Source organism: Ambystoma mexicanum, chromosome 13 (genome assembly GCF_040938575.1).
Source record: "Ambystoma mexicanum isolate Mex_15411 chromosome 13, UKY_AmexF1_1, whole genome shotgun sequence".
NCBI lineage: Eukaryota > Metazoa > Chordata > Amphibia > Caudata > Ambystomatidae > Ambystoma > Ambystoma mexicanum.
In genome coordinates this window covers 629071475-629093188 of record NC_090938.1, presented here as the reverse complement: position 1 = coordinate 629093188, position 21714 = coordinate 629071475, and the positions used below count along the sequence as shown (strand labels likewise).

At 49.4% G+C, this 21714-nt stretch overlaps 1 protein-coding gene across 8 annotated transcripts in view; it reads right to left on the bottom strand.

Moving 5' to 3' along the window:
• Positions 1 to 21714, bottom strand: part of SMARCE1 (SWI/SNF related BAF chromatin remodeling complex subunit E1) — a 120040-nt gene that overhangs the window by 88185 nt on the left and 10141 nt on the right. The gene's annotated exons all lie outside the window — the stretch shown is intronic.

Sequence of the window (21714 nt, the reverse complement as noted above, 5' to 3'; positions counted from 1 at the left end):
GTTATTCTAGGTAGGTAAAAGCGAAAGCAGACTTATTCTGAACAGGCTAACAGCAAGTAAGGGAAGCAAGACCCAGTTGGGGAACACTCATACAATTATCCTAACAGGAATAATCTGGTGAAACCAACATTCTTTTAGGAAGAGGCACAACCAAATCACAGGTGAGTAATATACACTTACATCTACTTTCTGTTAGAATGGCAAAACGGTGTCTAAGGAAAGAAAGATGTCAAACATACTTTTGAGAATAGTGCATCACACACGCACGGTAAGCAAGAACGTTTGTAACTGTTCACTCTCAGAGTTACAGTTACCAACCAACTCTTTTACAAGTACGTCACTATGAAACACATTCTCTTTTCTAGGCAAAAGGCCCAATCCCTTAAAAGTCTTTCCCTTATTCTTAGAGCAGGAGTGTGCTAAGTGGCAGAGAGCGGGTTTGGGGGGGGGGGGGGTCACTAGGGTATAGTGTCCAACAGACATTGTTAAGATAGGTTCTTAAGTAGCAAAAGTTCCTCAGGAAGACAGGTCAAACAGGTGAGTATTTTACTTTAAGAGTTAGTGGAGGGTCCAAGGGCTTCACAAGACACCCTAGGTGTATTCTAGCAGTGGAACTGGGTGAACTGGACGGAATCCTCCCAATCACAAAACAACCCATACTTCGCAGGAATCACAAGAGACTTACGGTAAGTACATACCCAAGCCAACAGTACCTCAGCATTGAAGAAGATTTTGCAGCAGGACGAGGATGAATTGCAGCCAATGACCCAGTCAGTGGATTCCTTGTCGTAGTGACTGAAAACAGAACCTTGGAAGGGACTGCAGAGGCTCTAGGCAAGGTTTTCCCTGTGGCAGGAGAAGACAGAATATCGCGGTCAGATTCTCGTAACAAGGTCCAGCACTCTTTGGACCAGATTTGTGTCTCTGGAGATACACCAGGATGCCCATGAAGTTTCAACAAGATTCGGAATTCGGTAGACTGTGCACCGCACAATTGCTTGAGGTCCCAGGGTATAGGGGTATTGCAGCCCCGCAAAGTCTCAGCACGATGTGGGATGGCTCAAAATACAGGTCTTCTGGAGTCTAGTAGAGCTCACCAGGCTCTGGGTTAGACCACATGTTTGTGCATTTTGACCTCTTATTTACTGCTATTTGATTTAATTATACTGAGTGTTCTCGTTTTCAGAGTCCGCAGGTTGATTGGAAGGAAGGTCTACAGCAGGCCCAGGTTACAGAGGAGGCTATCGCTGGAAATAGTTTCAGACGTTTTTCCACCATCTTCTTCAGTTTCAGTTCCACTGGTCGACGTGTCTTCAGCTTCCAGGTTTGGAGTATTTAACAGGAATTACAACATAACTTCTGCATTCTCTCCCTGCATTTTACAACTAGGGGCGGTCTGGTTGACCAATCAGGCCACCCCCCCTCCCCGCAACCCCTCTGGGATTTGTTCCCATTCAAGCAAGGAGAAAGACTAAGGGCTACAGAGTTTTGGACTCCTCCCTTGCTTTCTGACTTCACAGACTGGAGCCTGGGCGGACTCACTCCTAAGAGTTTAAAAAAAAGAAAAAAGTTATTGTGTTTTTTTTTTCCCCCCTCACCCTGGTTGGCAGAGGAAGGAAGAAGGACAAGAAACTTTAAAATGGTGAAAAAAAAGGACGGGCCCACCCTTAAGTGCAGTTACTACAGCTGTGAACACAGCCCGCGGTAAAGTGCACCAAATCAATACAAGGTATCACTGCCACCAGCCATTGAAGGTAAGCTTGTCCCTGTAACAGAATTGTTACAGTATTAGTGTGAAAGGGGATACATTGTATGTCCCCAGCACTCCACATAAGGCGAGGTGTGCTGGTTTCACCAAATGAAATGTAAAAAGGGATCCAAAGATCCTTTCTACCCCCGGGAAGGAACAAGTTACATACCTGTAACACTTGTTCTCCAGCATGGGTCTGGCATGGATTCACATGCTCATAAATATTCATCATCGCCAGGCTGGGAATCCTCAGTAAAATGAAAAGGCTCATCTCTGAACGGTCTTTCCCCGAACAACCAATCACAGAGCTCTGGGTCATACTGCCCTCAGCCAATGACTGCCCTCCACCTAAGCCCCTCCTCAGGCATCCATCTTCAGATATGGTAGCACCTAAAGTGGCAGTAGGACCAAGAGGAGAGCCGCAGAGGAGTAGGCGGGAGGGTTCGCATTTAATACATGCTGGAGAACAGTAAAAGGTAATTTCTTTTTCCTTCTGCAGCATGGGGTCTGGCATGAGTCACATGCTCATGAATAAAGAATACATAGCAGTACACACATGCACAACCATGGGAGGTGGCAAGGCTCAACAGAAGCAATCTCTCATCTTCTCACGAGGCTCACCTTCAAGCGAACAGGTCCCGCAGTACTGCTTGGCCGACTGGGAACTCCTCCCTGGAATTCCTGTCGATGCAGTAGAATTTCATCAATGTGTGCGTCAACCTCCACGTAGCAGCCCTGCACATGTCCAGCAGGGGCACACCAGACAGGAATGCCGTTGTAGCAGTGATCGCTCTGGTGGACTGAGCTCGGACGGGCAAGCAGCGGTCGGTTTGCCAACTGGTGACAATGAGTGATACAGCCGGAGAGCCACCTGGAAATGGAAGCCTTGGACAGGGCCTTCCCATGGTTCACAGGACCAAAGTTCACAAAAAGTTGAGGTTTTCCAGAAACTCTTTGTGCAGGCCATGTAAAACTTCAGCTCTCGAACCACATCCAGCGAGTGCAAAGTCCTTTCAGACAGCAAAGAAGGCGTCGGAAAAAAACACAGGTAACACCAAGGGTTTGTTAAGGTGAAATTCCGACGGAACCTTGGGCATGGAGGAGGGGTGAAAAGTCAAGTAAGGTCGCTTGCATGACAGGGCCTGGATCTCACTTACTTGTCTTGCACAGGAGACGGCCATGAGGAAAGCAGTCTTCCACGACAGAAACTTGAGCAGAGCTGAGTGCATAGGTTCGATGTGCTCCCACCCTCCCCCCCCATGATCCCAGTCATCACCACATTGAGTTCCTAAGCCGGGCCAGAGCCTTCACCGGCGGGAACGAGCAGAATAGTCTTGATGAACTCCTTAACTAGACGGTGCAACCACAGAGAAGACTGTCATGGAGATCTGGTGTAGCGGGAGATAGCCACCAGATGAACCTTAATGGAGGCATGAGCCAGTCCCCATTTAGCCAAAAACAGTAAATACGGCAGTACTTGAGGGGCTGTGACCCGCAGAAGGGGTTGATCTTCTGAGAAGGGCACCAAATTGCAACGCGCTTTCATTTGTGTCTGTAGCATTTTAAAAGTAGATGACGCCCTGGCTTTGGTGAGAATCTCTTTGCAGTCTGTCGGAAGATCGTAGCCACCGAACTAGTGCTGCAGGAGCCAGGCCTTCAGGTTCAGAGACCCCAGGTCGTGGTGAAGAATGGCGCCTAATTCCCTGGCGAGAAGATCCGCGACTACTGGCAGCTTAACTTGCAGTGACGCAGGCAAGGTCCGGGTACCAGATCTACCTCGGCCGCGCTGGTGCAACTAGAATAATCGTGCACCGGTACAGTCTGAGTTGATTGATCACTCGAAGAAGCAAAAAGGCAACTTGGTGTTCGTCACTGTGCAAACAGATCGATCTGGGGAGTGCCCCATTTGAGGAAAGGGTAGTCTGCTTGATCCTGCCGACGTTCCCACTCGTGGCAAGACTGCAGCTCCCTGCTGAGTGAGTCGGCGACAGTGTTTTTTTACTCCTGCCAGTTGAAACAGGATGAAGAATATCCCCTGGGTGACATCCCAGTGCCACAAGTCCTGTGCCTCTTTGGAGAGTGCTGGTGGTATTGTCTGTGAAGACCATCACCACTTTACCCTTGAGAGAAGGCAGCAATGACTTGAGGGCCCAGAACACTGCCCGTAGTTCCAGGACGTTGATGTGCAAATCCTCTCCTCTGGCAATCACAAACCTCTGGCATGAAGAAGGCCTGTGTGGGCTCCCAAACGTTCCATGGAAGCGTCCGTCGTGACCGTCTCCTGGTGCGGGAAGAAAGGGGTCTGGAAATCCTTGCCAGCGGCTAGTTGGGAGCACACGCCCCACCACCCGATTGCTCGGTTGGAACTCCTCGTTGAGCGCGATCCTGTCCTGGAAGCTTCCGGACACCTGGAACCAACGGGCGTCAAGGAACTCCTGTAGTGGGCGCACCCGCAACCTGCAGAGTCGAATGAGGTAAATGAATGACGACCTCATGCTGAGAAGGGACTCGAGGGCAAACAGCCGATGCACCTTGCCCAAGATTGCTGCCATCCTCTCCGACAGTGACACCAGGCATGACAAGGTCGAGCTGGGATCCCAGGAACAAAGCATCCTGCCAAGGAGTCAAGTAGGACTTCGAATAATGCACTGAAAACCCCAGATCCGTCCGTACACGGACGGTCCTCGCTGTGTGGTCGACGGCAACTTCTCTTGATCTGGCCGGATGAGCTAGTTATCCAAATAGGGATAGACGTGGATCCCTTGCAGTCGTAGATTGGCCGCCACCGGCGCCAGGCACTTGAACACTCTGGGCAGCAACTTCTGTCCGAAGGGAAGGCCCTTGAATTGGTAAGGCTTCCCTTGAACGACGAAGCAAAGAAACCTTTGGTGTCCTTTGTGGATGGGGAAGTACACATCCTCCAGGTCCAACGATGACAGAAAGTCTCCCTCTTCCAGCTGCCCGAGCATGTGTTGAAGAGCGACCATTCTGAACTACTGGGACTTTATGTATTTGTTCAGTCGTCATAGGTCGAGAATGGGCCTCCAGTCCCCGGTCAATAAACTCCGGAGCCCCAGAGCCACTTTGGAACTAGCTCTATCACCACTTTCCTTAACATGGCCCGCACCTCCAGCAGCAGCCGGTGGTATTCGAGGACAATTCATTGGAATTCTAGGGAGTGTCCCTGGGCGAGAGGGACCCAGCGGTCGGCGAAGATGGTCTTCCACACGTTGACAAAGTTCACCAGCCGGCCACCGACCGGGGTGCACAGGCCCGACATCTTGGCTGGTTCAATAGAGGTAGACGGGCCGCTGGGGAGGAGAAGGGCCTGGGCCCCCGCCATCGTCGGCGTTGTGGGGCGAGTCCCCAGCACCTTATCTTATCGTGGGGTTGTCGCCCTCGCCTCATTGGACAGAATGGATGGAAATTACATTGTCCTCATCGTCAGCCGAAGAAATGTCAGTTCCCTGAAGGCCTTCCCCTCCCATCCTTCCCTTCTTCGGGTCCAGAGGGGTCAGTCTCGGGTTAAGGTCCGGCATCCTTTCTCTGGCAGCTTATCAGCGGGCATATTCGAAGCCTCCCTCCCGGAAGGGTCAACCTTACTGTTGCCAGAGCACCCTGCGGGTCTGCCCCTACGCCCCTTGAAAGGGATGCCACCACTACCTCGAGGGAGTGGGAAGCTGGTGCACCTGGGCCTTCACAGAGAGGCCGAGCCCTTTGTCTTGCTTGGCGTTCAAGGCTGAATCAGAGTTCTTGTCCCGTTTGGCCTTCTCCTCAAGGGCCGGATCGGACCCTCTGTCTCCTTTGGCCTTCTCTGCAGCGGGTAAGCTGGACACCGTACCCTGCATGGCCTTCCCCGGTCAGGTCTTCCCACGTAGCTAACCCGGGTTATCCGACTTTCTCTTGGATGAGGAACCAGAGCGTTCACTGGAGATGACATGGATGGAGATGAAGGGAGCATCCTGACCATCGTGGGACCCGCAGCAGCGGTGACCCCCGACTGAAGCGGACTTGCAGTGCTTGGCCTTGTGTTGGGGCCCCGCGGGTAGCGCGCCCACAAGCCGGCTCAGCTTTTCTGGATCCAGGACAAGCATGCCCCTGGGTGCCAAACATTGCACAGGCCTTAGCCTGCAGCCACTAACTGTTAATGTCGGCCCCTCAACGTGTGCTTCGAGAAGCCACAGCAAAACGCACAATCTTCCTCCTTGTGCGTTGAGTGAAGGCAATACAGGCACTGGGAATGTTTGTTGCCCATTTATACATTCCGCAAACCACATGTCGGAGCACAGCTTTAAGAGGGAAGGGTTGTCCTTTTCGTCTGACATGATCCACATGATGTAGTCCTGAAGAATCTTCTGGAAGCCTCCAAGAATAACACTCGATGAAAACAGCCCTTGAGGGGCATTGAAAAACGGGTCCCAGTTAGTCAGAAGGATGATCGATAGAGCACACAGGCTTGATTTTTCAGTCAGAATTTAACTCTCAAAAAAATGAAAAATGCCGCCAAAGAACAAAGCACAAGGACTCCCAACACTTGAACGTGCAGTAAAACCTGAAGATGGCTGCATGAGGAGGGGCTTAGGTGGAGGGCAGTCATTGGCTGGGGGCAGTATGACCCAGAGCTCAGTGATGGTAGGAGAAAGACAGTTCAAAAATTAAACAAACCGATTTTTTTTTTCACGAGGATTCCCAGCCCGACGACAGGGAATATTCATGAGCATGCAAATCCATGCCAGACCCATGCTGGAGAACTGTAGTTCTCTCAAGGTTAGCCAGAGAAAGTTTAAAAGGGGAGCCCTTATGGCATCCCAGCAACAACAGGCACTTCTTGCCAAAATGTTGTTAAAAAAAAGTAGGATAACTTTAAAAAGACACGATGCAGAGTAAAAAAAATAAATTACACCCATAAAAAGAGTAAAATATTCTGTGTGTTTGGAGAAAGGTTCCCACTCACTGAGGTATTAAGGAAAAAATAAGCCAACAGTAAAGCAAAATAGTTCTGGGGTTGACACAGGTCAAGATGATTTACCATGAGGTAGAGGTAAGGTGCAGGGGTCCCAATTGGGAGGATCACTGTTTTGCTGGCATTGAGGAAGAGATCATTAGAAGTGCATCAGGCTTGGATGGCAGAGAGGAAGTCGGAGATGAAGGAGGGTGCAAGGGCGTCTGTAGGAAGTTTGAAGAGTTGAGGATCATCTGCACAGCACTGGAAGTTAGGGGAGAAGGAGGAAATGAGGTGTGCAAGCAGAGCAAGGTAGATGTTAAAGAGCCATGGTGAAAGAATGGAGTCCTGAGGGATGCCAGAGGTGGAGGAAGTAGGGGAGGAGAAAGGACCCAGTAGGACTAAGAGCGATCGGTTAGGTAGGAGTAAGCCAGTCCAGTGCCCGCTCCGGGACACCAAGGGTGTCATTGAGCCTTTTAAGGAGGATGCGGTGGTTCATCATTGTGTCAAATGCAGGAGAGAGATCAAAGAGGACGAGGACAGCAGGGGAGTTGGAGTCAAGGGATGCAAGCAGTTCTTCAGAGGTGTTCAGGAGAGCAGTTTCCATGCCTCTCGATGCTTGTAATCCAGACTGATGGTCGTGAAGACCGTCAACAAGTTCAGTGTGGGAGTTAAGTTAGGGGAGGGCCAACTTCTCAAGCAGTTTCCCTAGGATGAGGTGATGGAGATGGGGCAATAGTTGGATGGACAGGAAGGATCTGCTGGTGTTTCTTTTAAGGAGGGGGCGCACAAGGGAGTGCCTGAGGGAGAATAGAAAAGAGCAAATGGCAAAGGAGTGATTACAGAGATCGGCAAAAGCAGGGGCAAGAGAGGAAAGGTTATCCTTGATGGTTATGGACGAGCATGGGACAACCTGTTTGGAAGAGACCTTCATGGAGTTGACTACTCTGGTGACTTCTTCCAGAGAGACAGGGGGAAAGGAGGACGACGAGTGGTCAAGTGCGGTGTGGGGGGGGTTGGGAAGGGGTGAAGGGGGTTGGGAGAGTGCATGACAAGGCTGATGGGGGTTGGAAGTGAAGTGAACGGCGAGTGCATTGCAAAGGGCCTAGGATGGAGTAGGGGCAGAGGATACTGCTGACGGATTAGTTCAGCCGTGCTGTTTCAAGCGCCAGATACTTAGGAAATGGGACAGAGAAAAGTAAGTCAGTGAAGATTTCTCTGGAGGATGCACTGACATAGGTGTCTGCAATTGGGCGGCCAGGGTTTGCAGCAAGGAGGTCATCTGCTTTTTCCATGCATATTTTCTCAGAGAGGGAGGATAGGTGATGGTGTAGCAGTTGGAGTAGATTGGGGAGATTGAGAGTGCCACCTCGGAGCGAGAGGAGGAAGTGAGATGCAGAGAGAAAAGAGGGGAGTGTGTGTGTGTGCTGCAATGCACAGTTCTCGGCCAAGTGGGTGTTGAGAGTTCAAATAAAATCGTGTAGGATGAAGGCACACCTAAATTTGATTTTTAAACTAACAGTCACAAACATTGCAGCATAACACAGGTAATGCAGCACAGCAGTACAGAGATGAGTCTGTGGAAATGAAGCTCAGGGAGTGAAAGTGAAGTTTCACCGTAGGACAGGACATCTGCCAGCAGAGCTGGGCAATGTGAATGACTGGGGAGGCAGAGGGAGTGAGTCAAGTAGGGACGAGGAAGCCACCGGGCAACAGTCAGTACTCAAGTGATGGCAAGAGGGAAGTGGGGTGGATGCCACAGTCCAGAGTTGCGTGGATGGAGTACCCAGCATGATGGAGCATCTTTGCCTGTAGTAGTAGTAGTAGTAGTAGTAGTAGTAGTAGTAGAGCCCAGAAAGGCCTGGACAGTACAGGACCAGACATGAGCCTTAGGAGTAGGCCGGCATTCGCCTGCCGGCAAGTCCTATTTGGGCCTGCTTTCCTCATATGCCCAATCGGTGAGTCTTTTAGGCCCCAGGCACACCACTGCCTACTCGAACAAGGCAGCCATGATGAAATGTGCTAAAGAAAGCGGCCTAGGCAAGATCACCCTGCACCCGGAAACACGGTGCACGCATTTTTTTCAAATAAATATTTTCACTTTTCTTTTGTAAATTAATTTAAAAACGTGGAGGGATGGTAGGAGGGTGCATCTGTGCCGCTTGCGCTGGAAAGAAAATGTGCCCAAAAAAGCCCAAAGAGCTTACATTCTTTTGTTTGCTGCTGGTGGTGAGCCTCTGCCTCGTGGAAGCTTAGGTGTGGGAAGGGGAGGAGGTGGTGCAGAAAAAAAAGGGGCCTTGAAACGTGAAATAAATCTTGTGGAGTTCCCTACAGGTTTTTGGTGCATTGGTGATTCTATTCCAGTAAATTGATGTATTGGCCTCGCGTATATCTTCCCTGTACGCTTTGAGCTGCTGGGCATATGCAGTTGTATTCTGCAGCGATGAGTCTGCCTGCCACCAGCGTTCAAGGGTGGGGTTCTGGGCTTTGAGAGAGGAAGTGAACCATCTCGGACCCCCTATCTGTTGAAGGGTCCGATAGGGTTGAGTGGACTAAGAGCTTCCAAGAGCAATTGGTCAAAATGGTGGATTGAGAGGTGATCCCACTGGAGCGGTAGGGAGGGCAAGAAAGCGAGCTGGCAATCTGCCAGGTCTAGCGTTACTTTGACCTCTGGGCCTGTCGGGGAGGATGGAGCGTCTACGGTGGAGAGTGAAGAAGATGGCAGCATGGTCCATCCAGACTAGTGGGCAAGGCAGGGGCGTGGTGATCAGTTCAGGAGAGCTGAACATTGCACCTAAGTTGTGGTCTGCAGAGTGTGTGGTCCCGATACTAGTTGTGTCAGATGAAGGGATTACAGGTTGTCCATGACGCACTGCGTCATAGGGCTATGTGGGACATTCAGGTGACAAAATTAGGATTTGTTGAAATTAGGATTGATCAGGCACCCCCTTTAGGCAGAGGCTACTTCTAGGAAACCAGGAGCTAGTACATTATGTGTGAGATAAAAACTAACATGTTGTACATTGTGCTTTAAATCTCTTTTACATGTGTTCTTTAGTCTCTTTTCTACAAATTCCCAAACCTACACAGTTATTACATAGCTAGGTTTTGGATCTGCCTTGAGCCAAAGGAGGCAGAGCCACCCTAGGAATTTCAAAGGCCGTTGTTATAATAAGTATGGCCTAATTACTTTGAGTGAAATCTCCTTCCTTCCTACACCAGCAATCATTTCCTGTGCGGGGCAAACCTGTCTAGGTAAAGCAACGCCATTCTACCATCCAATGTGGAAATTCCCTCCATCAACAAAATGATAAGAGTGCTTCCCTAAGAGCAGCATACCAACCCGCGTTTGACATGAAACGAGATGCAGATTTAAAGTTGGAAATCAGACCCCGGCTACCGAACTACAGCTGCTGAGCAATTAGGATATCCTAAACACTAGGGAACCAAAGTTACCTAGCCTCTTGGCAGAGGTAAATGCCATTTGAAAAAGGGTTTAAGTAAACCATGCTGTGTGGGACCACTCAAAGGGCTCAAACGGGTGCCCCTGCAGTGCTAGAAGGACATGGAGTAAATCCATGGGAGTCAAGTAGGACTTTATGTGTGGATTATGGAACACCATGAATTGGATTTCCCTTCAAGGAGGCACATAAGAACCGAGATTTTGTCAGCCTGCGCTGTGTTCAGCACAACCCTAGATTTTGTATGGATTCCACAAGCAAACTCATGTCTCTGGCAGGCACCTACCTAAACAGCGAATTGAAGAGCCAGCCACAGAATGGATGCAGCATCACCCCCTTGTCATAAAATGTCCAGATGACTGTTTGAACCACTTCCACCCACTCAACAGTTATGAAACCAAAAAGGCAGTGCTTTTGTTGTATTCAGATGAGCATTTCAAGCACAATCAGAGAAATCTCCAGTGTCCCGGATGGATCGAGAAAGCATGGTATGCATCCTGAAGATCCAACAAGGCCATGAATTCTGTGAGTAATCGAGGGTCTTATTGTCTAAAGAGTCCCAGTCTTGAAGTAGATAGTTGACACAACCTTCTTCAGTACTTTGAGTTTCAGAAAAAGACCATGATAATCTCGTCACTTCATAACAAGGAATAATGTTCAGTAGAAGCTGCTTCGCATATCAAGAGAAGGGATGGACCCTTACTGCCTGTGTTTTGTTGGATTGATTAAAGTGCAAACCTCAGGCATCCCGAATGGCCGTATTTCCACAGAGTCTATCTGTAACCTTGTTGAGGTATTTTATCCCGAAGCCACAGTGAACTTCATTGACAGGGTTTGGTTTGAGATATTTTACCCTAGATAGACAGAGTACTCCATGTCCTCAAAAATTTGTTCACCACTGAGACAAGTACTGTCCTCAACATTTTCTTGCCCTGAATTAAGATGAAGTACAATATTTTTCTGGGGTGGTATTCTTATTGTGTACCACAGGCCGATGAGTCCTTGCTGTGTCCAAGAACAGCTTTGCAATTCCATTTGTAGCAAGAGGTCAGCACACAACAACATTCTGGATGACTGAGCATATACATTTAGTTATTCAATGGAGAGTGTCTTCAGGCACTAACTTTGCTCACTCAAGTCGGCTTGTTGGTAAAGGCAATATCATCAGGATCCATTTCATTCTTCCTGGACTCATGCTGCCTCACCTCCTCACCATCCAACTTTCACATCCTTATATTATCAATTCTCTAACTGTCCCCTCCTCTTCCACCTCTACCAACCTCCTTGCCCACTTCTATCCTTCATTGAGAACCAGGACTCCCTTCCTTACTCCTCCATCTAGCTTCCAAGTACTCTTCCTCTCCAGTTTTCCTCTCATTCACTTCACCTCAACCAACTTCCTTGTATTCCTTCCCACATCCCAGACTACCCACTTGACCGCTTCTTTTCCTTAAGATTAGTCTCAGCCCCTCCCACTTGCTCCTCAAACTACTTGCCCCCTCTTTCTGTACCTCTTATCCACCATAGCCTTCTGCTATCGGGTCCTTTTCAGGGTGTGACCTACACTCCTTTAACTCTTCATTTTCCTCTTCGCGCCTGACAATAACATCTTTCCCCTCTGTCAACAGGGAAAAGGCTCTCCTCCATTATGTCTATGTCAGCCCTCTCACCGCTTGTAAACCTCCTCAGCCTTGGCTAACCCCATCTCTTTTTTTTCCTTTTTTTTTTTTTAATTTGAAAAGTACTAATCTGATTTTACGCTATTCCCCTTCTCATCATTCGTGTCACCCATTTCAAATTCTTAATACTATTCTCTGTCCTCGAACACCTGATCTTTCTCGCCCAACAACAATCCTTGCACTCAGCCTGCTCCACCCACTCTTCTCCTTCCCAACCTCCTCCTACTTCATCCTCCCCATCACATGACTTACTTCGACACGGTCCACTACTTAGCAGGCACACATCCCAGCTCAACCCTATACCTTCATATTTAATCCCCCCCATCTCCCCTTCATATTTAATCCCTATCTACCCTTAACTAGTCCCCTATCTACCCGCTATCCAATCTGTCCCTCTCCTCTAGATGCCGGTTCCAAACATGCTACTAGTGAACAGGGTATGATCACCCTTTTATCCAAAGAGTACAGTATTAAAACAGCCACAACATTCCAAAAAAGGGTTTGGATATCAGGAATCTGATGAGAGCTGCTGAATCCTAACAAATTGCAGGTTGTGTGCGTGCTTTCCGTAATAGAGTCTGCATGAGTCTCAGCCGCATCTTTTTGAGAATCGGTTGGCAATTAGATCTGTTTGTACTGTGCAGCTGAGCAAGTATCCCTCAGAGCACGAATGGTGGCATATGTGAAGGATTTGATCAAAGTCAGAAAGCAGGATATAAGCACCAACAATTACTACTGAAAAAATAGAATTCACATCTGTATATGGGGTGTGAAAACTAATGTTCTCTGAGAGTTTCAATTGATACTGCTTTTGAGAAGGGTCAGAATATATTAGTCAATGAAGCTTACCCAAAAAAAAAATATAATCATATGCAGGGTTCGATATTGCTGTGAGCTATTGCCAAGGGGACCCCTCTCCCCCTCTACGAAATCCACCTTAAACACGTCGAAACAAACAAACAGAACACTCAATCACGAGTTGGCTTCAAACCGATGAGAGGAACACAATTAGCACTTTTATCGACATGGGACGACCTGAAAATAAACGCAGATGACACCCAATCGGCCCTGCTTCAATTGAACATATCAGGGGCTTTTGACATAATCAACCACGCAACACTAATACAAAGATGGTGGGATGCAGTATACCGGCACCCGCACAGACGTGGCTTACCTCATTCCTAACAAAACAAACCAAAAGAACCTACCTGCCACCATTCACCTCAAACACCAAAAATATATCCTGCGGTGTCCTACTGGGTTCCATCGTCTCCCCTCTACTTTTCAACATGTACATGTGCCCACTAATGAAAATCATTCGATCCCACAGACTTACTGCCTAAAACTACGCAGATGACACAACTGATTGTTTTCACAGAACACAGGAACAAAACAACATATACAACTGCATGACGACGGAAAACCCAAAAACTGAACCCAGCAAAAACTGAAAGACTGCTCAACCGCAGGATTCGATGGAGGGAACCCACAACTGGACTGGCCAAGCAGCATGGGCACACAACCAGAGACTACGAATGTAGTAAACAACCTAGGAATACTCATGGACAATGGACGATCGCTGGAAAAGCAAGTCACCATCGCCTAAAAGTACTTCTTCCTGCTACAACCACTGAAAGGATTACGCACTACTTCTCCTTTCCCCACAGAACCCTCACAATCATATCCCCGATACTCACAAGAATTACCTACGCAAACAGCCTCTACCTAGTAATGCCAGAAAGACTCATCAAGAAACCCCAAAGGGTGCAAAATACAGCAGCTAGGGTCCTACGAAGACTCAAAAGAGCCCATATCACACTAGCACTGAAAAGCCTACACTGGATTCCTCGTGAAAAAATGCATCAAATTAAAAGCACTCTGCATTGCCCACAAAGCCTTCCACAGACAGAGCAGAGCTCCTCCAAGACAAGATTAGCCAGTATCACCCAGGAAGGGAACTACGATCCAGCAACGACCTACCAACCGAGGCAAAACACTATGAAACAAGGAAATTCAGCGTTCTCACGTATAATTGATAACACCTGGAACACCATGCCAAAAGTAATTAGAACCACATCACCTTCAGGAAACTGCTAAAAACCTGCCTATTCAGTAGACAATAACAACCTGAAGGGACACCAGCAACACTACCACCACAGAGAACCAGAGAAGACGAGAGGGGCCAAAGAACCACAAACAAGAACCTGGCTCGATACTGTCAAGCAGTATCCAAAGGGCCGCCCCAAAGAGAGAGCACAACAAACTGACCGACTTTACTAACCCGTTTCCCTTCCTGCTCTTCTTACATAACTGATGCCTCTACACCAGATCTTGGATTAGCCACACTCCTAAACAAAGACATACAGAGAACAATTACTACGCCGACATCCAGAGCGAACAACCCACATAGCCCAATACCATCTAAAATGCAACAACACACCAAGAGGCAGGACTACCTTACAGCTACAACCACCTGTGACTAAATCCCTTATGGACACAATCTAACCAGTGCACACGACCAACCCATCGTAACCACACAACACTAACACCAAGACCAAATGCCAACAAAAACACTACCACACACCCGAGGCATAGAATCTTACCATACGGTTGCAATGTGCAAGGCTCACTCACAAATGAGCGCATGCAAAACGACACTCGCAGATGCCACTTCCTCCTGGTTCTGGACCCATCCTCTCACCCTTCACCCTGCCCCCCGACAAACCTGCCCACCCCCCCTTTTTGCACAGCCACACAAGGGCCTTGAGACTGCCTGTGGGTGGTAGCAGTGCACGGTGCAAATCAACTTAACAAAACACCAGTAATGATACTATAAGAAAACATGACCACCATGGCTCTGCCACACACTCCTGTTGGATTTGCCTTTAAAATGTCTTGTCACAACAATGTCCAAACTGGCTGCACAATGAAGGCAAGTCTAAATGCGTACTAATGCTGCTTATGTTTGCTTTACCCTTGATGCCCTAAATGCCAGCCTAGACACAACTCACCATGCTTGCTTGGTCATAGAATCCCAGTGTAGCCACATAAAAGCATATGTGCTGTCAAACACATTTTGCACTGGCATCTACGATACCCATTTAAAAGTGCATCGTGATTGGGGCTCCAAGATGGTCACCGAGGGGAGAGCATCATGATCATGGAGCTCCAAGGCATAAAATAAGCAGTGTTGCATACCAATTTGCTATGCAATTCCGTAGGTTTGCTATTCAAATACTTGTGCAGCAAAGTTAGCTATTTAAATTGCCCTCTTCAATGAATGCAAAGCTTCATCTCCATGTGTTACAGTAACATTTATGTTAGTGTATCTAAATTTCATAGTGTCCACTGCATTTCATTTTGCTGGGAAAGATGCATCATATTGACAAGTGAACATGTTTGAAAATGTACATGATCAAATTCTTTTGATGGCAAACCTAGTTCTGTAACCTGCAGGTTGCATACATCTTGCAACTGGTGCTCAACCCATGAGCAAGCCCATATTCCTTGAAATTCTGCATTATTGTTCTGTTGCTTTATACCAGGTACCCTGAAAGTAAGATGACAACAAACTACAATATTCCACCTAGTTTGCTCAGTTCTCAGCATGCTACGCAATCCACTTTGCTTTATCTCTTTCTTACCTCTTACATATTGAATACATAAAGCAAACTAGATGCTTACGCAAAGTAGTGATCAATAGTTCCATCCAGTCTGTACATCTACAGATCTACTGCCATACCAAACACTGTAGTTGGCCTCCAGAGTACGCTTTTCTTTATGATTGTATTATATATTACCAACTGCAGGAGACAGCTGGCCAAACAGTTTTCAGAGCCTTTTTTTATCATATCTATTTATTTGTGTCCATTCATGCACCTATCCTTTTAGATTTTACAGACACTAATCTATGGCTCGCAAAGTCCGCCCACTGCATAATCAAGTAGATTTTATAAAGGGTGAGTAGCATTTGCAAGAGATGTTTGAAACTTTGATTTAACATTTACTTTGCATAAAAATGTCAAATAAAAGTTTCCCTGTGCATGACTGGCATCTGGGTGGCAGAAGTGTGTTAAACATAAAGTGGGCTTGTAGGGACATGTACCATTTTAAAGAAATCACATTTTAAATGCCTTGTCCTCCATTGCCAAGGGTCGAGTGCATTTCTCTTCAGTTGAATAGGTAAACAAAGCTACCCGACCTGAATTTTCATGGCCCGACCTGAATTTTCATGGCCCGACTCCTATCACAAATGTCTTATTTCAGCGGTACAAAAAAACAGATGCGTTGTTGCTCATTTCATGGCTTGTGTACAAATTACTTCTGGTGACATTAACAATATTAGTACAAGATTGCTAATCAAATGAGCCGTTTGCTAATGAAAAATAATTTAATAAGTAAACTCTGCTAATCAATTTTTGAAAACTAAATGTATGCCTTGCAGCTCTCATCCCCCCATGGCCAAAGGTAATAAAGATAGATTAAAAGAGCCTTCCCCGGGCAGGGATTTATCGATGTAGGCTGCGGTGGTGGAATGCAGCAGCCCGGATCACTGGGGAACTTCAACAGAGGCGGGTGTGCACCCTTCGCCTCTGCCGTGGCTAAGGTGCGTAGGCACTGTGCCTGCAGCAGGTCAAGCTGAGGGACCCGCTCGCAGACCACGAGCAAGCAGAAGCACTCGGTGAGACCGGGGGCAGAAGAGGACCCAGTGCGGCTGCGAGGCGGGTTGGCAGAAAGCAGCCGCTTACAGACGGTAGAGGAGCACGTCAGGAAGGAGCTGCCTGCGATATTGGAGGCCCACATGGGGCTGGATTCGTGGAGCAGGGGCTCCCCTGCTGGAGAGCAATAGAGGGAAGATCGAGGCGGGACCGAGCTGCCCCCACGCTGAGAAGCAGCGTCTCATCGGAGAGATCAGGCGATCCGCAGGGGCCATACCCGTAGCACACCGCTGAGAGGTGCATAGCGGAGAAGAGCACCTGGAGCAGCCAGGGGGCCCGAGAGCAGCCAAGGGGCCTGAGAGGGGCCACACAACGAAAGCCAAGGAGCAGAAAGGCAGCGAACCTGAGGTGCCCCTTGGGGGAGAACCATCACAGGTCAGCGTGCGCCATGGCCCAAGGAAAGGGTGCAAGCAGGCAGAGGCTGGCCAGTGCAGACAGTGATCAGCAGGCAGTGGTCACCAGCTTTGAGCAGAGTAACAGTAAGGAATGGGGGGGGGGGGGAAGAGTGGTGGGAGGGCCCCTACCCAAGCTTTGAAGCCAACACTTTGCAAAGAAGTCCAGGGGAGGCCCTGTGGTGTTCGAGTCGGCACGTCTGGAGGCCCTTTGAGGTACATTTAGGAGCTGCATATAGTGCCTCAGCCAGCACACCCCCATCCAGAAACACAGCAAGGGAGACAAGGGAGCAAGAGGGGCACCACGCATAGGAGAGGGACCGGTGGAGCCATGGCCTCCTCGGGCCAATCCTGATGCTGTATAGAGGGCTAAAGAGTCCATCTACATCTGTGGTGGCCACTTGGTTGGGCTCAGGGCAGAGTGATCCTGGCACCAAGGCCAGGAGGAGGGTCATTTGAAACCCGAGGAGGACAACATATATTGGCTCACCTGCACACAATTAGAGGGCAGTTCCAACCCCCCCTCACCCCCCAACAGGTGGACCCACAAAGCGGTGAGGGCGGAGGTTCATATCCCCTGAAAAAGGGGCCAGAAGAGGTCCGAAGTGTGTCAAGCACTCCCTTGTGCACCCCCTCCTCAAGAAACCCTCTTCCGACCCCTCCTGCCCGGCCAACTATCGCCCAATCTCCATTACTCCCTTCCTGGGCAAGCTCCTGGAGAAACTGGCCATCTCCGAGCTTAACCTCCATGCTGAATCTGTTGGTAATCTTCATGACCATCAATCCGGCTTCAGAGCGGCCAGAAGCACGGAAACTGCTCTCCTGAACATCCGTGAGGACCTGCTCCTGAACCTCGATTCTAACACTCCCTGTGTTCTCATTCTGCTCGATCTCTCCTCTGCCTTTGACACTGTCAACCATGCCATCCTGCTCAACCGTCTCCGTGATAACCTGGGTATCACTGGTCAGGCTCTGGCATGGCTGACCTCTTTCCTTTCCGGTCGACCCTCCCAGGTCCAAATGGGCTCCTTCCTCTCTGACATCTTTTTCTCCACCTGTGGTGTCCCCCAGGGATCCAACCTCTCTCCCTGGCTTTTCAACCAGTATCTGGCACTCCTTGCCCACCGCATCGCCGCTCTCTGCCCCCACTTCCAGTGCTATGCGGACGATACCCAGCTCATTTTCAGGCTACCCTCGGCCTCCTCCTCTCCTTCCCTCATCTCTGACTGTCTGTCTGCTATCCAGGAATGGTGTGCCGCCAATGACCTCTGCCTTAACGCCAGTAAGACTGAGATTCTACTCATCGGCGCACCCACTCCCTCCTTCCCCGCAGCTCTCTGGCCGGCCTCCCTTGGCCCCCTTCCGGCCCCTACCTGCAAGGCTAAAAACCTCGGGGTCATCTTCGACTCCACACTCTCCTTCTCTCCTCATATATCTGACGTCTCTAAGAAGTCACACTACCAGCTGCACCTCCTCAGAGGTATTCTTCCCTTCCTCTCCTTCCCCCAGAAGCTCACTGTCTCCCGAGCCCTGGTTCTCTCAAGGCTGGACTACTGCAACAGCCTCTATCTTAATCTGCCTGCCTCCACTCTCCGCCCTCTGCAACTTATCCAGAACAGAACTGCGAGACTTGTCCTTGGCCTCAAGCCCAGGGACCGTATCTCTCCAGGACTGAAATCTCTTCACTGGCTCCCAGTGGCTGCGAGGATTAAGTTCAAAACCCTCTGCATTGTCCACAAGGCCTTCTGGGGCCTGGGGCCTAAATACCTTCAACTCTCTCTTCCTAAATATCTTCCTTCACGAGCCCTTCGCTCATCCGTCTCCAACTCCCTCATGGTCAGCCGCTTCTCTAAGCAACGAGCTGGGGGTAGATCTCTCTCCGCAGCAGGGGCCTCCCTCTGGAACAGCCTTCCTGCCTCCCTGAAACTTGAGGAGAACCATCTCCGGTTCCGGAAGCACCTCAAAACCTTCCTCTTCGCTTCTGCCTTCTCTCTCCCTCTCCCCTGCTAAACCTTCTTAACTCCCCACTGAATTCTGCACTAAACCCGCATCTGGGCCACTCTCAGCGACCTCGGTCCAGGGTCCAGCCACTCTCCACTTGCACTGCCTCCCTGGCTCCCCCTGCACTGTGGGACTGTCACTGTATCCCTACAGCCCCCTTCCCAGCACTTCCCAGCACTTGCTCTGCACTCACCTCGCACTTGCCACCAGCTGGCCCTTTTTATTTATCATTTATTATTTATTTTTTATTACGCTACTTACCTTGTACTGCACTTTCCCCCCACCTCCTCCCCCTGCACTTTCTCCTTTTCCCCTTACCTCTGCACTTGCGCGATCTGAATGACACCTGGCCTAGTAGGATCGTTTGTCTGTCTTCCCCTCGTTTCACTCCCTCCCTGCCTCGTCGCGCCTTGAAACACTTGTGTATAGGCGCGTTACAAATACCATATCATATCATATCCTATCATATCAGGGAGAAGAGGAGGGGGCAGGGATCCACGCCCAATCAGACCTACCAAAACACTATGTCCAAAAAAAGTGGAAGGACATGAAAGCTGCCCCGAAGTCAGTAAAGAAACAACAGGAGGGCAATATGCAGATACTCTGGCGCAGAGACAGAAAGGTACTGGCTGGAGGAGATCAAGGGCAAGAGGGCACTGGCAGGCACTGCAAAAGATTAAGTAGTCACCCAGGAGGTCCTTCACCAATGCTTTCAAGATTTTGGGGACAAGACAGCGAACACCATTCGATAGCAGTTGAGCATGATGCGTGCAGACCTGTCCCAATCGTTGCAAGAGGTGAAAGGGGAGTTAATGAAACTAGAGGAGAGGACTGATGCAGAGATCGCAATACAAGAGGTTGCAGGGGTCACAAGGAAGATATACGAGCTGGTAGAGCAATTAGCAAGGATCACGCAGAACTTGAGACCCAGAGCGAAGACCTTGAAAATCATTCGAGAATATAAGGGCCTTGCTGGGGCGGTTGCAGACAAGGATCTATGCACGATGGCGCAGCAAGTGTTGACGAACCTGCTAGAGGAAGATAGGGATAGAGCTGGACTGCATACACAGAGTGGGGCTAAAGAGGGGAGAGCCAGGGGCCAGACTCAGATTTAGTGGTGACCTTATACGAGTAAGGGCATAAGGAGAAGGTGCTGGCTGCTGCCAGGAGAGGCAGATCAATCAGCTACAATGGCTCGGAACTTTAGCTATTCCAGCATGAATGACGGCCTGGTGGTGCACACCCTAATGCGAGCTGACATACGCCATAAAGTTAACTTTCCTTTTTGGACTACTGTTCGAATGGGAAGAGAAACAGCATCAGGTCACCACCTCCGAGGAAGGTACATGGGTACCTAAGATTGAGGATGAAGGGTCATCAAGGCAATAACAAAGACCGGCAAGAGATCCGCTCAAGAGAAAAATGTGGGAGTGGGACAAGGTTTTCGACAAGAGGCTAAAACATGGCCCTGTTTAACTCCCCTACGAGGGGGCGGGAGTGGAAGGTGCCCACACACCCATCAACACAGGAGCTTCACGCTGAGGGAAAAGGGGGGGGGGTAACAGGAAGGAATGCTGTAGGGTGCCTGGGGGAGTAAAGGGAAAGGTACCAGGGGGAGGTGGGTGGTAGAGGTGGTCTTGGTTTGCTCTGGGTGTTAGAAGGGCTCAATTCCAGAGCTGATGGGATTGAGGGGGTTGGGGGCTAGAGGCCGGTCGAGCCCACCCAGCAGGAGGTGCGAGGTTGAGATCACAACGGCAGCCACTCATCATTTGTGCGAGCCATGCGGTAAGCCGACCATGGGAAAGAGGGAAGTACTTTGCACGGCCTCCCTAAATATCAGGAGGCTTAATTCCCTGGTTAAAAGAAGGAGGGTGGTACTGTTCTTGGGGCAGGGGAAGTCGGGAATATTAGCCCTCCAAGAGGTGCACAAACGGAGAGGAGACAGGCATAAGCGGGTACCGTCATTTGTTCCAATCCATCACCCCAGGGAGGATGGGGGGGGGGGGGGGGTTACTTAATATTCAGGATATCCCAGGCTTCTAGGTCATAGCTACAGAAGGGGACACAGAGGGTAGGTATCCGGCGGCCTCTGGGGACATATACGGCATCCCCGTGAATTGTAGATCCCATTTCCTGAATTCTTAACCTGGTCCGAATGTGCGATATTGGTCTCTACTTTGCGGCATCAAGCAATACCTTTTTCGGTGCCTGCAGAAAACGAACCATTTTTCTCATCTGTGCATAAATCTTGCACCATCAGCATGCTTTTCACCCTAAACGATGCCATTGTAAGATGGCCACTTCACCTTCAGGCACAGGAGTGCCCCTTCCGTCTTCCTTGTTTTTGGTGTCCCAACGCCTCTAATTGGCCACCTTCGGCCTCATATCTCGGCCAATAGGGAGCCACCAGGCAAACGCCGGCCTCCCACCCAAGGCCCACACTCAAGGCCATGTTTGCATCTGTCCGCGTCGGGACCAGTTCCGGAGCTTAGATACTTACACTCCTTGGCACATAAGTCACACTGATACGGTCCACATTGCTTGCAAACGGCACCACACTCCAGCCTGTCGATGCAGGACCTCCCTACAGATTTACCAACCGAGTCATATTTGAACGTACTTTACTCTGCCTCCCCTAACGTGTTACCATTCACCTTGCACCCTGTTCAACTAAAGTAAACTTCCACAGTGGCTCTAACTTGCCCAAATTCGTACACTCGCATCAGTGTCACTCAAGCGAGACATTTATACACTTGCTCACCTTCAAGCAT